Genomic DNA, 18,021 nt, shown 5'->3' with positions numbered 1-18,021 from the left:
ACTAATCCACCTGTCCCCCGCTATTCCCCGGCCTCTCCCCTCTGTCAATCCCTTCACTGGCTCCCCATTGCCCAGAGACTCCAGTACAAAACCCTAACCATGACATACAAAGCCATCCACAACCTGTCTCCTCCCTTAAATTTGTGACCTCGTCTCCCGGTACTTACCTGCATCCTCACAAGATGTGCTTCTCTACTCCCCTCTTTCCATAATCGTATACAAGATTTCTCTCGCACATCACCCCTACTCTGGAACCCTCTACCACAAAATATCAGACTCTCACCTACCATCGAAACCTTCAAAAAGAGCCTGAAGACCCACCTCTTCTGACAAGCCTACAACCTGCAGTAACGACCGATCGACCAAACTGCTGCACGATCAGCTCTACCCTCGCCTACTGTATCCTCACCCATCCCTTGTAGATTGTGAGCCCTCGCAGGCAGGGTCCTCTCTCCTCCTGTACCAATTAGGACTTGTATTGTTTAAGATTATAGTACTTATTTTTATTATGTATACCCATCCTCACATGTAAAGCGCCATGAAATAAATGGCGCTATGATAAGTAATAATAATTTTAACTCAAAAATATACCTATAAAGAGAAAAATCAGACAAACTGAAAATTTTGAAGTGGTCTCAATTTTTGCCAGAGCTGTATCTGATACAAACTTCAAAGCACAAGATTAGAAGGGCTGTTAGTATGATGGTTCAGCTTCAGCACCAGTATCTACACTACAGGACTCTGAGATGTTGTACTGCGCACACACGCCTGGACAAGCACTCTCTCCCTCCAATAACGGTCACAGAGCTCTGCAATGGTGTCACTGTGCCGAAACTAACGCCGCCTACCATTTTAACAAGCCCCTGATGATGTTACACAGCCAGGAATGAGAGTAATGCCACTACCAAGATGGCTACAGCATTACAGTGACCTGCAGGCAATCCCCGCATGTTTTTTGGCTGTGTAACAGTCACCACACAAGCGGAGTGGGGACTCAAAATCGAACACCGGCTAATGTTTGCCGAGTAGCGAGCACATCCGAGCACCCAGATAATCAAGTGATATCCGAGTATCATTGAGCACATTCGCTCATCCCTAATCGGGATTCTAGGAAGCCAACAGCATCATTACCCTCCGCTTTCTTTTAGAGGACCATCATAATATTTTTCTTCAAATGATTTTCTAGCTTGTCAGCACGTTCTATGTACACTGTTATTTAGTAACATAGTAAGGCCGAAAAAAGACATTTGTCCATCCAGTTCAGCCTATATTCCATCATAATAAATCCCCAGATCTACGTCCTTCTACAGAACCTAATAATTGTATGATACAATATTGTTCTGCTCCAGGAAGGCATCCAGGCCTCTCTTGAACCCCTCGACTGAGTTCGCCATCACCACCTCCTCAGGCAAGCAATTCCAGATTCTCACTGCCCTAACAGTAAAGAATCCTCTTCTATGTTGGTGGAAAAACCTTCTCTCCTCCAGACGCAAAGAATGCCCCCTTGTGCCAGTCACCTTCCTTGGTATAAACAGATCCTCAGCGAGATATTTGTATTGTCCCCTTATATACTTATACATGGTTATTAGATCGCCCCTCAGTCGTCTTTTTTCTAGACTAAATAATCCTAATTTCGCTAATCTATCTGGGTATTGTAGTTCTCCCATCCCCTTTATTAATTTTGTTGCCCTCCTTTGTACTCTCTCTAGTTCCATTATATCCTTCCTGAGCACCGGTGCCCAAAACTGGACACAGTACTCCATGTGCGGTCTAACTAGGGATTTGTACAGAGGCAGTATAATGCTCTCATCATGTGTATCCAGACCTCTTTTAATGCACCCCATGATCCTGTTTGCCTTGGCCGCTGCTGCCTGGCACTGGCTGCTCCAGGTAAGTTTATCATTAACTAGGATCCCCAAGTCCTTCTCCCTGTCAGATTTACCCAGTGGTTTCCCATTCAGTATGTAATGGTGATATTGATTCCTTCTTCCCATGTGTATAACCTTACAACCTTACATTTACAATTTGGCTTTGTAGTTTACAGATCTGGGCAGGTAACGGTCAACGTCTCCTCATCCCAGGAAGTAGGTGGATCCTCCAGGTTGTAAGTTCAATAGGAAAGGGCTTTCACAAATTCACAAAATCATTTCAACATTTTCAGATGGAGGAGAAGGATCTACTCTAGAGGTAAAATGGTGATCACACGATCGTGATACGACCGAACTACACAACTACTTTTTGAAAATTTAAATAGGCTGCTATCCACAAGTCATGGGAGAGTCCCAATAGTTTGGGACAAGTTGAGGGACTACTGGACGGAGTTAACAGACTGTTCCGGATCAAGTGCGCTCTCCTCCGTGTTAGGAGAGGATGGAAGGATGGGATGGGAATTTGTTGGGGGTGTTTTACTGTTGTGTGGGGGGAGGGGGGATGGGTTTGGGGAAATATTTGCATAATGTACACCGCCATGGTTACTGTGGTTGTGACTTCAGCAGCAACTGGATGAAAGAATGCGGGATAAAATGTTCTGTGGAGGGAAAATGTCTGGAAGAATGAGAGTTGTGAGTTGGAACGTTAGGGGTTTGGCGTCTGGAGTGAAGCGGCAAGATGTGTTTAAATTTCTGAATGATGCTAAGACGTCAGTGATCTGTCTGTAGGAGACTCACAAGGTGAAGGAGAGAACGCATTTTCTGACTAAAGGATGGGTACAGGTGGGATACCATGTCACATATTCAGCATATTATAGGGGGGCCAGCATCCTCATCTGTGTTGGGGTTCCTTTCGAGTATCACAAAGTGGTTATAGATCAGTCGGGTAGATTCATGTGTTTAATTTGTAAATTGTACGGATGTCTGATGTGGTTGGTTTCAATTTATTTTCCACCACCATATTGTGGAAATGTAATCGACAGTTCTGGAGATAATGGAGGAGACACCGGGGAACAATTTCGGATGATTCCCCCATGAGTGTGATACTTGAGGGAGTGGGATCTGTACCTGCTAGGGGTTGCATGTGGAGGCTGAATCCGTTTTGGCTACACCTCATTGACTTAGATGGATACATAGGGGGGACATTAAGGAATATTTTAAAATTAATGCTGGGTCGCCTTCGGTATTGACGGTATGGGAAGCTATGAAGGCCTATTTCAGAGGGCTCTGCATTAAAGAGATATCCTGAGTCAAGGTAGAAACGGGCAGGAAGGATCAGATGTTGATAGAGAGTTGGAGAAGGTGGAGGAGGCATTAATCAACGATCAGTCCCCAGAAGCACAGGGAAGGTTGAAGGTAGCGCAGAATAGAGTATGTCAGATGGCAATGAAAAAGGCGGAATGTAGGAGAATGTTTCAAACTGCTAAATATTTTGAGGAGGGGGACAGGGCGGGTCACCTTCTTTCTAGAATAGGGTTGCTGTCACCACCATTAGGTAAATCCCTTGGCTGCTATCCTCGCATTTGTTATATTTTGCACCTTATATGATCCCCTCTTATTTTTGTTTAACCATGCACGCCCCTGCTACTTTGGCCTCATTATGAGCATGTTCTGGCAATGCATGTATCATGTTGCAGACATGACTTATGTTGCAGGATAAATTAGTACAATACTATTTGCAATTAGGCTGGTTTCACTTTGTATGGGATTATTTTCCTAGCACTTAGAGTTATGTCTGCAACATTTTACACATTTAACTTTTTTCTACTTTGGAGGATCTTTATACTTTTATATTGCAATCTATATGCTCTATGAGGATTACATCTGGTAAATATATTTAGCATGCCTGTGCGTTATTTTTTTCATGCGCAATGTACGTCACATTTATGTCTTGCACTGTGCCATATTGTGCGTTGATTACCGCACTTCTGTAGATGTATTGCTTCTACATGGCTACTATTTCTTGGGCATATTTTTCTGTCCCATTTTTTATGAATTTGAATATTTTGTATTTATTTATTTGTAACTAGATGGCAGCCCGATTCTAAAGAATCGGGAGTCTAGAATCCATATATACTTTATTTATTCAAATGTAAAAATAATACAATTAATAAATAATAGTAAGAAAGAACAAAAAATGGCTGCACTCACCAGCTCTTGACAATTCTTGTTATTTAAGGTACAGTTACACAGGATCCATGAACATGCTTATGAGGGGAGGGATGAAACATCAGACGACAACTTTGCGTGTTGTGGCAAATGCCACAACAACGGTTCTTTGCTTAAGAACAATGTCAGGTAGTAGGAAAATACCCAGTTAATAATAGGCAATAGTTCTTTGCAGGAATGCAGATATTAATAAATAGGCAGTTTATATTGCAGAGAAATTGCTGGGCAATAATGGACAATGTCCTTATGTGGCAAATAATAGAGCAATATACCCAATGTGGCAAAGAAGAGGCTAATAAACGGCAGTCTCTCAGTATAACAGTCAGTGAATAATAGGCAGTATATGGAGAAAACACCAAACAAAAGTTCAAAATTGGTGTGAAAATGTCACTGAACCACTTCACAACTAAATATATATAGTTTTGGTAAATGGTATTATCATTTTTTTGACGAAATTCGGCAGGAGCTTGAAGAGCAACGTCACTGGGCCCGCCTCCACGCAGTAGAAACTTGCTGTGAGGTAAAAATTCAAAAATCACACCAAAATGGCGGGCGGAGGGTGTCACAGTACGGCACGTTTCTGATTGGTCGCTCGCAGCAGGAGGCAACCAATCAGACACTGGACACTGTTGACGTCACTTATCTCCGGACATTAGCTCCGGACATTATCTCCGGACATTAGCTCCGGACAGGAAGTTGGCACAAATTGCAGGAAGTAGTATTCTAGGCAATTATATATTAGATAAAATTTCATTATTTTATGGCTATATTGCTTCTCTTTTGCTTTTTCGGATGTGCATATTAATTTGGAGCATTGCCACATAACTAGGCAGGTTATTCTCCTATTTTTTTGATGTATTCTTTCTAGAATAGTGGCGGCTCAGAGAGACCCCACACATATAGTCTCTTTGAAGAGAAAGGATGGGAAGGACCATACTGGTTGCAAAGCAATTTTGGAGGTGATGATGGAGTATTACTCGGATCTTTATAAATAACGGGTTCAGCCAACGATGGAGGAGGTGGATGGTTTCTTGCCAGAGGTACAGCTCCCCAGACTCTCAGAGGCAGATCGGGGTCTTCTTGAGGAGCTTGATGCTGCATTGGCCTCTATGCCCAATGATAAAGCCTCAGGGGTGGATGGGATTCAGGGGGAGGTGTATAAAAAAATATAAAGAGGTATTGCTTCCCGCTTTGTTGGAGGTGTATGGTGATGGTCTGGTGGAGGGGGCGTTGCCGCGGTCCATGCGTGAGGCAATAATTTTAGTGTTGCAAGAACAGGGTAAGGATCCGGCTTCTTATCGCCCAATTTGGTTATTAACGACAGATATTAAAATGTTGCCCAAGATATTGGTTATTGATATAACAAGGTGATAACGACACTATAAATCGGGACCAATCCGGATTTATGCCCAATAGTTCTACCGCATGTAACCTTAGACGATTATTTCTTAATATGCAGGTAAAGGCAGACAATTTGGGTCGGAGGGTTGTGGTGTCTTTAGATGCCGCTAAGGCGTTTGATACTGTGGAGTGGCGGTATTTGTGCGCAGTCATGAAGGCTATGGGTTTTGGCGAGAGATTTATAAGATGGCTGCAATTGTTATATGTGTCTACAAGAGCCAGGATACGGGTAAATGGGCTCTTGTCAGGGGATTTCCGTTTATATAGGGGAACCCGGCAGGGGTAAGTGAGTTGTTTTCATTAAATGAAAATGTATTAATAGGTTTTGTATTCATTGCACCTGTCTGGAAATTGTGTCAGACTGTTACTGGCGTGTCATATGCTTTAATAAAAACTATGGTTAGAGGAAAAAAAAAATAATTCCTTTCTTGGCGCTTCCGGAAGACAAGGATAGTTTGAAGGTTGAGATAATTTGCTCAGTACCAAATTTATTAGGACACTTTAATAAGAACAAAACAACACGTTTCAGCCCACAACGGCCTTCATCAGGTATTAACTTTCTTTTAAAACAATTTTAAAAGCACATATATCTTTATAGACTGGTGACTCCTAACACATAGCACACACCTTGTCTTCCGGAAGCGCCAAGAAAGGAATTTTTTTTTTTTCTCTAACCATTGTATTCACATGCAATCCTTGGATCAAGGCTGGCATAGTTCCTGCAATAGTGCTGCATACCGGAATATTATAAGGCGTGGATCCATCATACGGATCAATTGAATGTACATACAAGACATCTAAAGGGTGAGTGCAACAATATATATTTCTTGCTGTGAATATACACCTACACTTAGACTCTGCGCCCCTTGTCAGCCCCTTTTATATCTCCTTCTGATATCCTTGTTAATAAAAACTATGTGATTTAAAAGAACTACACGACTGATAAAGCAGCCACAGCCGGTGACTGAGAAGAATCTGTGACTACTCTGCATTTAGTGGTCACTACTCACCTGGGTAGCCATATGTAGGAATCTCCTCTTTATACCGTTCATCACCCCTCACATATGTCTCTGTAGTATTAATATGGGTCAGATCTTCACCCTGAAACAAATGTTGTAAAAGTCACCAACAGATGGAGAAGTCACATCCATGTTCAGCTCTAATCCTGCCATCTCCACCGTTCTCATTACACAACTATAAAACATATAATACTGGGGGATAAAACAAGACTGAGCACAAGACCTTCACAGACATCTGCACATCATAGGGGAGATCTCATGACCCCTCTCCATCTACCTGATGATCCTGAGGAACAATGGGATCTTCTTGCTTACAGTCCTCTGGAAGAAGTGGATGAGGACATCTCTCTGGTGTTGTCCTCTTACTGGACAGATCTGGAGGAAACACATACAGGGACTGAATTCATTCTTTACATACAGATAATTATAGGCCGTGTGTATTTAGTCCTGTCTATTACCTGGTGATGTGAGGGTCTGGGGAACCTCCATCATGACGTCCTTGTACAGATCTTTGTGTCCTTCTAAATACTCCCACTCCTCCATGGAGAAATAGACGGAGACATCCTGACACCTTATAGGAACCTGACACATACAATGATACCGTCATCCCCCCCGATTCCTTCATAGAGTTACTGTATAATGTCCCAGCATTCCCACCTCTCTAGTCAGCAGCTCAATCATCTTGTAGGCGAGTTCTAGGATCTTCCGGTCATTGAAGTTCTCATGTATCAGGTGAGGTAGAGGCCTTGTGATTGGTTTCAGGGGTCTTCCCCATCCATCAGACACCAGGTCCTGACAGCGCTCACTAGAGGTCTTCTTCACTACTGTGTAATCCTGGTTATGGAGAGACACATTAATAAATCTCAGTACAGACATTTCCAGAGTCCTCACCTCTCCAGTTCTGTCCATCTGTTATTCCCATAGATAAGAATGATGTAATGTGACGCCATCAGAATCTCTCACCTCTCCAGTAAGACAGAAGAGGATCTCTAGGGTGAGGTGTAATATTCTCTCCGCCATCTGGTCCCTGTCCATATCCATCCTTGATGATTAAGTCAGAAATTTTCTCTCAATATACAAGATGTCCACTGAGAGGATCTGATATTGCAGGGAAATAAATAGGAAGAAAGTGAGCCAATGTAACATCATAAAGGATGACAACAAGGGGAAACATATCAGGAGATAGAACGTGTAGATGTTGTATTCTCTAGTCTTATACGGACTGGAACACAAGTTGTAATACTGACTAAGACATGTCCTCCATGCTCCCAATCACTGGCTAAGTTGGCCATTGCATCAGCAACTTATTGGCTGTAGGAATCACAAGTTTGTTGAGACTGAGCAGGATGTGCTGCAAAAGAGCGGAGAGGATGGAGGTCTGCTGAGACCAGCTGTGACTGTGAAAAGTCATCATGTCATCTAGATCGAAAGAAAGACGACCTCCAGAGAAGATGTAAACCATAAGACACCTGGATGCAAATGATGTACTCCCGCCTCGATTACTGCAACACCCTCCTCTGTGGCCTCCCCGCTAACTCCCTTGCACCACTCCAGTCTGTCCTTAACTCTGCTGCTCGGCTAATCCACCTCTCTCCTCGCTACTCCCCTGCTTCTCCCCTCTGCAAATCCCTCCACTGGCACCCAATTCCCCAACGAATCCAGTTCAAACTACTAACACTGATCTACAAAGCCGTCCGCAACCTGTCCCCTCCCTATATCTCTGAACTAAACTCCCACTATCTTCCCTCACGTAATCTTTGATCCTCCCAAGACCTCCTACTCTCCACCACACTTTTTCGTTCCTCACACAACCGCCTCCAAGATTTCTCCCGAATGTCTCCCATCCTCTTGAATTCCGCGCCTCAACACGTCCGATTATCCACCACCCTCGGATCCCTGAGACGGAACCTTCAGGAAAGCCTACAATAACCATTCTGCTGCCTCACTAATCACCCGAGCTGCCGCCTCACCAACCATCCGAGCTGCCGCCTGACCACCATCAGTGCTGCAGCACCCCGACATCCTGTCTCTTCCCCATTATCCCGAAGAATGTAAGTCCGCAAGGACAGTGTCCTCTTCCCTCTGTACCAGTCGGTCATTGTAAATTTGTTTATTGTTAACGATATCTATAACCCTGTATGTAACCTCTTTTCTCATGTACAGCACCATGGAATTAATGGTACTATATAAATAAATAATAATAATGTATCTTCTTACCAGTTTTAACCCCTTAGCAACCGCCGATACGCCTTTTAACGGCGGCCGCTAAGGGTACTTAAACCACAGCGCCGTTAATTAACGGCGCTGTGGAAAAAGTGAATAGCGCCCCCCAGAGTCGGATTTTCTCCGGGGTCTCGGCTGCCGGGGTAGCCGAGACCCCAGAGAACATGATTCGGGGGGGGTTTTACCCACCCCGCATTTGCGATCGCCGGTAATTAACCGTTTACCGGCGATCACAAAAAAAAAAACGCGATCTCTTTTTAATTTCTCTGTCCTCCAATGTGATCGCACATCGGAGGACAGAGAAAAGGGGTCCCAGGTAGCCCCCCAATACTTACCTGTCTCCCCCGGTGCTCCTCGTGGGTCCCGGTGGGCGCCGCCATCTTCAAAATGGCGGGCGCATGCGCAGTGCGCCCGCCGGCCGGCCCCGCGAGAATCTTTGGGGTCTCGGCTGCCGGGGGTAGCCGAGACCCCAAAGAGCATGATCGGGGTCGGTTTTACCGACCCCTGTTTTGCGATCGCCGGTAATTAACTGTTTACCGGCGACCGCAAAAAAAAAAAAAAAAAAAAGTAAAGTGTAATTCTCTGTCCTCTGATGTGATCGCACATCAGAGGACAGAGAAATAGGGGGATTCGGGGACCCTATCATACTCACCTGTGTCCCTGGATCCTCCTGCTGCTCCTCCTGGACGCCGGCAGAAGAAAATGGCGGACGCATGCGCAGTGTGCCCGCCATCTGTCTCCATCTGCCGGCCGGCAGGAGAACAGCAGTTGGGGCTAAAATTAGGGTTAGGGTTAGGGGTAGGGCTAGGGTTAGGGCTAGGGTTGGGCTAAATTTAGGGTTAGGGTTGGGGCTAAATTTAGGGTTAGGCTTCTTTCACACTTACGTCGGTACGGGGCCGTCGCAATGCGTCGGCCCGACATACCGACGCACGTTGTGAAAATTGTGCACAACGTGGGCAGCAGCTGTAGTTTTTCAACGCATCCGCTGCCCAATCTATGTCCTGGGGAGGAGGGGGCGGAGTTACGGCCACGCATGTGCGGTCAGAAATGGCGGATGCGACGTACAAAAAAACGTTTCATTGAACTTTTTTGTGCCGACGGTCCGCCAAAACACAACTGATCCAGTGCACGACGGACGAGACGTGTGGCCATCCGTCACGATCCGTCGGCAATACAAGTCTATGGGCAAAAAACGCATCCTGCGGGCACATTTGCAGGATCCATTTCTTGTCCAAAACGACGGATTGCAACGGAATGCCAAACGACGCAAGTGTGAAAGTAGCCTTAGGGCTAGGGTTAGGGTTGGGGCTAAAGTTAGGGCTAGGGTTGGGGCTAAAGTTAGGGTTAGAGTTGGGATTAGGGTTAGGGTTTGGATTAGGGTTGGCATTAGGGTTACGCTTGGGATTAGGGTTAGGTTTGGGATTAGGGTTAAGGTTAGGGTTGTGATTAGGGGTGTATTGGGATTAGGGTTAGGTTTGAGGTTAGGGTTGAAATTAGGATTAGGGGTGTGTAGGATTTAGGGTTTTGATTAGGGTTATGGTTGACATTAGGGTTGTTTTGGGGTAAGGGTTGTGATTATGGTTAGGGTTAGTGATTAGGATTATGGATCAGGTTGGGATTAGGGTTAGGGGTGTGCTGGGGTTAGGGTTGGAGCTAGAATTGGGGGGTTTCCACTGTTTAGGTACATCAGGGGGTCTCCAAACACGACAGCCAATTTTGCGCTCAAAAAGTCAAATGGTGCTCCCTCACTTCTGAGCTCTGCAGTGCGCCCAAACAGTGGGTTACCCCCACATATGGGGCATCAGCGTACTCGGGATAAATTGGACAACAACTTCTGGGGTCCAATTTCTCTTGTTACCCTTGTGAAAATAAAAACTTTTTTGTGGAAAAATATATATATATTTTTTTTATGACTCTGCATTATAAACTTCTGTGAAGCACTTGGGCATTCAAAGTTCTCACCACACATCTATATAAGTTCCTTGGGGGGGTCTAGTTTCCAAAACGGGGTCACTTGTGGGGGGTTACTACTGTTTAGGTACATCAGGGGCTCTGCAAGCGCAACATAACGCCCACAGACCATTCTATCTAAGTCTGCATTCCAAAACGGCGCTCCTTCCCTTCCGAGCTCTGCCGTGCGCCCAAACAGTGGTTTACCCCCACATATGGGGCATCAGCGTACTCAGGATAAATTGGACAACAACTTTAGTGGTCCAATTTATCCTGTTACCCTTGTGAAAGTAAATGGGGTCACTTGTGGGGGGTTTCCACTGTTTAGGCACATCAGGGGCTCTCCAAACGCGACATGGCGTCCAATCTCAATTCCAGCCAATTCTACATAGAAAAAGTAAAACGGCGCTCCTTCACTTCCAAGCTCTGCTGTGCGCCCAAACAGTGGTTTACCCTCACATATGGGGTATCGACGTATTCAGGAGAAATCGCACAACAACTCTTGTGGTCTAATTTCTCCTGTTACCCTTGTGAAAATAAGAATTTGTGGGCGAAAAGATCATTTTTGTGTAAACAAAAGCGATTTTTTATTTTCACGGCTCTACGTTATAAACTTCTGTGAAGCACTTGGGGGTTCAAAGTGCTCACCACACATCTAGATAAGTTCCTTAAGGGGTTTAGTTTCCAAAATGGTGTCACTTGTGGTGAGTTTCCACTGTTTAGGCACATCAGGGGCTCTCTAAACGTGACATGGCGTCCGATCTCAATTCCAGCCAATTCTGCATTGAAAAAGTCAAATGGCGCTCCTTCACTTCTAAGTTCTGCGGTGCGCCCAAAAAGTGGTTTACCCCCACATATGGGGTATTGGCGTATTCAAGAGAAATTGCATAACAAAATTTATGGTTACATTTCTGTTTTTACACTTGTGAAAATAAAAAAAATGGTTCTGAAATAAGATGTTTGCAAAAAAAAGTGAAATGTTCATTTTTTCCTTCCACATTGTTTCAGTTCCTGTGAAGCACGTAAAGGGTTAATAAACTTCTTGAATATGGTTTTGAGAACCTTGAGGGGTGTAGTTTTTAGAATGGTGTCACACTTCATTATTTTCTATCATATAGACCCCTCAAAATGACTTCAAATATGATGTGGTCCCTAAAAAAAAATGGTGTTGTAAAAATGAGAAATTGTGCTGATGTAAAGTAGACATGTGGGAAATGTTATTTATTAACTATTTTTCGTGACATATCTCTCTGATTTAAGGGCATAAAAATACAAAGTTTGAAAATTGCAAAATTTAAAAAATTTTCGCCATATTTCCGTTTTTTTCATAAATAATCGCAAGTAATATCGAAGAAATGTTACCACTAACATGAAGTACAATATGTCACGAAAAAACAATCTCAGAATCAGCGGGATCAGTTGAAGCGTTCCAGAGTTATAACCTCATAAAATGACAGTGGTCAGAATTGCAAAAATTGGCCTGGTCATTAAGTACCAAATTGGCTCTGTCACTAAGGGGTTAAGGACATAATGGAAGTTGTAGGGTAAATTCATGCAATACATTGGTTTATGGGACTGAATTGATATTGCAATTATTGTACTAAGCTTCGTTCTTATATTCAAGTACTCTTGGTTCTGGTCATGTATTCATATACTTGTGGTGGTTCTGGTGACGTAGTCAAGTACTGATAGAGGTTCTGGTGATGTATCAATTTAATGCTGATGGTTCTCGTGGTGTAGTCAATTACTGATGGTGGGTCCGTTCATGTATTCATGTACTGATGGTGGTTCAGACAATTACCTGGTATTTTGTTCACTGGTGTTATGTTTGCCTTGTTTCACTGTACTTTGTTCTACTGCTGCCTGACCTAGGACCGTGCTGTGTGACCCACTATCTTCGGCTACGTTCAGACTAGCGTTGTGCTAGTGTGCGTCGCGTGACGCAGCGGCGACGCATGCGTCATGTGCCCCTATGTTTAACATGGGGGACGCATGCGTTTTTGTTTGTTGCGTTTTGCGACGCATGCATCTTTTTTGCCGCAAGCGTCGGACCAAGAAAACGCAACAAGTTGCATTTTTCTTGCGTCCGATTTTCGGCAAAAAACGACGCACGCGTCGCAAAACGCAGCGTTTTTGCGTGCATTTTGCCGCGTTTTTGCGTGCGTTGCGTCGCACAACGCTAGTCTGAACGTAGCCTTACTGGTATTTTGATCCCTGGACATTTAACTGATGATTTTCTTTTATCACCTATGACGTACTCTCCTGACCTTGGAACTTTTGATTACCCAGCCTTGTGGGTTGTCCATGAGGAGTGACTAGCATCACACATATACAGTGTATGGGGGATGGCGGTATTGTTGGAACATTACACTGTGTGGGGGAATGGCTGTACTGTGAGAACCATAGTGACCTATGATGCTTTGATCTCAGAACAAGGCTCCATAGGTTGTACTATGATGGTGAACGAAAGATTGTCTCTTGTCTATATTCATTTATTTCTCTCTTTTCAGGTTTTTCAGCTTGCCATTTTTGGACAAGGTTGGATTTCGTGGACTCCTGAAAACCAGCATGGATTTTTTTTTAATTATTTCAATAATTTGGTGAACAAGGGGTAGGGGAGTTGTTATTTAAAAAAGGAAATATTTTTCTGAGTGTTTTTGTCTTTCAGCTTACTGGATTAGTAATGGGGGTGTCTGACAGATGTCTCTCCAACACTAACCCCTAGGATTGATGCCAGCTGACAAATTCCCCCAAAGAATTACTCCGATTGCCAACGCACTAATGCAATAGAGAAGAGCCAGGCAAAGTGGCCGAATTGGCGCATCTAATGTAATGCACCACTTCTGGGATGGCTGAAAGCTGATATTTTTAGGATGGGAAGGGGCCAATATCCAGGGACCTTGCCAGCCTGATATCAGCCCCAGCTGTCGGATTTACCTTGGCAGGTTATTAAACAAGGAGAAAAATAATGGCATTCTGTGAGAACTTGTTTGGGCTTCTGTCCGCACATCCTGCAGTTGTCTGAATGGATCTAATGTGGACTTGGGAACCAGCGGAGCCGCATTCTGTCCACAGCTGTTACATCAATGTTCACACCACACAGAGACCCCAAAAGCGTCTGCTGAAAAGGTTAATGTCCCCCACACCCAGTAATGGAGAATAACCACATACTTCCACCCGCAGAGCCGCACTCTACATAGAGAATAATGGAGCCTCCAGCACAGACCTCCACCCGCAGAGCCGCACTCTACATAGAGAATAATGGAGCCTCCAGCACAGACCTCCACCCGCAGAGCCGCACTCCACATAGAGAATAATGGAGCCTCCAGCACCGACCTCCACCCGCAGAGCCGCACTCCACATAGAGAATAATGGAGCCTCCAGCACCGACCTCCACCCGCAGAGCCGCACTCCACATAGAGAATAATGGAGCCTCCAGCACCGACCTCCATCCGCAGAGCAGCATTCTACATAGAGAATAATGGAGCCTCCAGCACAGACCTCCACCCGCAGAGCCGCACTCTACATAGAGAATAATGGAGCCTCCAGCACAGACCTCCACCCGCAGAGCTGCACTCCACATAGAGAATAATGGAGCCTCCAGCACCGACCTCCACCCGCAGAGCCGCACTCCACATAGAGAATAATGGAGCCTCCAGCACCGACCTCCACCCGCAGAGCCGCACTCCACATAGAGAATAATGGAGCCTCCAGCACCGACCTCCACCCGCAGAGCCGCACTCCACATAGAGAATAATGGAGCCTCCAGCACCGACCTCCACCCGCAGAGCCGCACTCCACATAGAGAATAATGGAGCCTCCAGCACCGACCTCCATCCGCAGAGCAGCATTCTACATAGAGAATAATGGAGCCTCCAGCACAGACCTCCACCCGCAGAGCCGCACTCCACATAGAGAATAATGGAGCCTCCAGCACCGACCTCCACCCGCAGAGCCGCACTCCACATAGAGAATAATGGAGCCTCCAGCACCTACCTCTACCCACAGAGCCGCACTCCACATAGAGAATAATGGAGCCTCCAGCACCGACCTCTACCCACAGAGCCGCACTCCACATAGAGAATAATGGAGCCTCCAGCACCTACCTCTACCCACAGAGCCGCACTCCACATAGAGAATAATGGAGCCTCCAGCACCTACCTCTACCTACAGAGCCGCACTCCACATAGAGAATAATGGAGCCTCCAGCACCGACCTCCACCCACAGAGCCGCACTCCACATAGAGAATAATGGGGCCTCCAGCACCGACCTCCACCAGCAGAGCCGCACTCCACATAGAGAATAATGGAGCCTCCACCACCAACCTCCACCCGCAGAGCCGCACTCCATATAGAGAATAATGGAGCCTCCACCACCAACCTCCACCCGCAGAGCCGCACTTCACATAGAGAATAATGGAGCCTCCAGCACTGACCTCCACCCTCACTCCACATAGAGAATAATGGAACCTCCGGCACCGACCTCCACCCGCAGAGCCGCACTCCACATAGAGAATAATGGAGCCTCCAGTACCTACCTCCACCGCAGAGCCGCACTCCTCATAGAGAATAATGGAGCCTCCAGCACCGACCTCCACCCGCAGAGCAATACTCCTCATAGAGAATAATGGAGCCTCCAGCACCGACCTCCAACCACAGAGCCGCACTCCACATAGGGAATAATGGAGCCTCCAGCACCGACCTCCACCCACAGAGCAGTACTCCACATAGAAAATAATGGAGCCTCCATGACCGACCTCCACCCGCAGAGCCGCACTCCACATAGAGAATAATGGAGCCTCCAGCACCTACCTCCACCCACAGAGCCACACTCTACATAGAGAATAATGGAGCCTCCAGCACCGACCTCCACCCGCAGAGCCGCACTCCACATAGAGAATAATGGAGCCACCAGCACAGACCTCCACCGCAGAGCGGCACTCCACATAGAGAATAATGGAGCCTCCAGCACCGACCTCCACCCACAGAGCCACACTCTACACAGAGAATAATGGAGCCTCCAGCACCCACCTCCACCCGCAGAGCCACAGTCCACATAGAGAATAATGGAGCCTCCAGCACCGACCTCCACTCCACATAGAGAATAATGGAGCCTCCAGCACCGACCTCCACCCGCAGAGCCACACTCCACATAGAGAATAATGGAGCCTCCAGCACAGACCTCCACCCACAGAGCCACACTCTACACAGAGAATAATGGAGCCTCCAGCACCCACCTCCACCCGCAGAGCCACAGTCCACATAGAGAATAATGGAGCCTCCAAGCACCGACCTCCACTCCACATAGAGAATAATGGAGCCTCCAGCACCGACCTCCACTCCACATAGAGAATAATGGAGCCTCCAGCACCCACCTCCACCCGCAGAGCCACAGTCCACATAGAGAATAATGGAGCCTCCAGCACCGACCTCCACTCCACATAGAGAATAATGGAGCCTCCAGCACAGACCTCCACCCGCAGAGCAGCACTCCACATAAAGAATAATGGAGCCTCCAGCACCGACCTCCACCCACAGAGCCACACTCTACACAGAGAATAATGAAGCCTCCAGCACCGACCTCCACCCGCAGAGCCGCACTCCACATAGAGAATAATGGAGCCTCCAGCACCTACCTCCACCGCAGAGCCGCACTCCACATAGAGAATAATGGAGCCTCCAGCACCGACCTCCACCCGCAGAGCAGTACTCCTCATAGAGAATAATGGAGCCTCCGGTACTGACCTCCACCCGCAGAGCCGCACTCCACATAGAGAATAATGGAGCCTCCAGCACCTACCTCCACCGCAGAGCCGCACTCCACATAGAGAATAATGGAGCCTCCAGCACCGACCTCCACTCGCAGAGCCGCACTCCACATAGAGAATAATGGAGCCTCCAGCACCGACCTCCACCCGCAGAGCCGCACTCCACATAGAGAATGGAGCCTCCAGCACCTACCTCCACCGCAGAGCCGCACTCCACATAGAGAATAATGGAGCCTCCAGCACTGACCTCCACCCACAGAGTCGCACTCCACATAGAGAATAATGGAGCCTCCAGCACCGACCTCCACCCGCAGAGCAGCACTCCACATAGAGAATAATGGAGCCTCCAGCACCGACCTCCACCCGCAGAGCCGCACTCCACATAGAGAATAATGGAGCCTCCAGCACCGACCTCCACCCGCAGAGCCGCACTCCACATAGAGAATAATGGAGCCTCCAGCACCGACCTCCACCCGCAGAGCCACACTCTACATAGAGAATAATGGATCCTCCAGCACCGACCTCCACCCGCACTCCACATAGAGAATAATGGAGCCTCCAGCACCGACCTCCACCTGCAGAGCCGCACTCCACATAGAGAATAATGGAGCCTCCAGGACTGACCTCCACCCGCAGAGCCGCACACCACATAGAGAATAATGGAGCCTCCAGCACTGACCTCCACCCGCAGAGCCGCACTCCACAGAGAATAATGGAGCCTCCAGCACCGACCTCCACCCGCAGAGCCACACTCCACAGAGAATAATGGAGCCTCCAGCACCTACCTCCACCCGCAGAGCCGCACAGGACCTGTGATGAGGTCACAGGAGGGGAGGAGTCAGGGGTCACATGATCAGGGGCCTCAGTGTATGCAGGACTCTGCTGGTTGTCATGGTGCTGAATGAGGGGAAGTACTGTATATGTGTGTATTCTGACTCATGGCTATGTAGAACGTAGTGGTGTCTGGATAGACCTTTCTTTTTAGGCGCTTCCGTATTCACCTGTACTCACGTTCATACCGATTAATCAGACAGCTTAACTCAGCCACGATCTCATGTAAGAAGACTCCAGGAAAAGAGGGTTGCTTTAACTGAAATTCTTGTATTATGATGAAAGTAGCAGGTAAAAAGGAATATTCAACAGAGGACATGTAGTAGGATGCATACAGATGGAGGAATGATGACAAAATGGAGAATAAGGGCGAGAACAAACATACATCACAGACTACAGTGAGAGAGTTGGGACAAAATACAGAGAAAGGCAAACTTCTGCCTAGAAAGAAGGATCGAACACAAGCTATGCAAATATTAAATGATTTCCCAAGTCGTGAGACATGACACTCCCTGTCTGAAATCCTTGGATTTCACGATGTCCGTAATTCTTCGAAGTGGTTCGAACCTGAAAAAACAAGAGGAAAGAAAACATGCATGCAATAATAAACATCAAAGATTTTTAAAGTCCAAACTCGTTGTTGTCGACCCGTAGATCACACCGAAAGATAAGTCCAAATATATTAAACCCATCTTCAGATTGGGGAAGCCGCAAACATGCCAACTCTTCCAC

General features: G+C 46.6%; 1 pseudogene; it reads right to left on the bottom strand.

Moving 5' to 3' along the window:
* Positions 1 to 17,664, bottom strand: part of LOC138666920 (zinc finger protein 432-like) — a 50,582-nt pseudogene extending 32,918 nt beyond the window's left edge.
* Between the last annotated feature and the right edge of the window lie 357 nt (positions 17,665 to 18,021).

Source organism: Ranitomeya imitator, chromosome 2, assembly GCF_032444005.1.
Source record: "Ranitomeya imitator isolate aRanImi1 chromosome 2, aRanImi1.pri, whole genome shotgun sequence".
NCBI classification, from domain to species: domain Eukaryota; kingdom Metazoa; phylum Chordata; class Amphibia; order Anura; family Dendrobatidae; genus Ranitomeya; species Ranitomeya imitator.
Note: the sequence above shows the minus strand (reverse complement) of the source record. Positions and strands in the feature narration are given on the sequence as shown.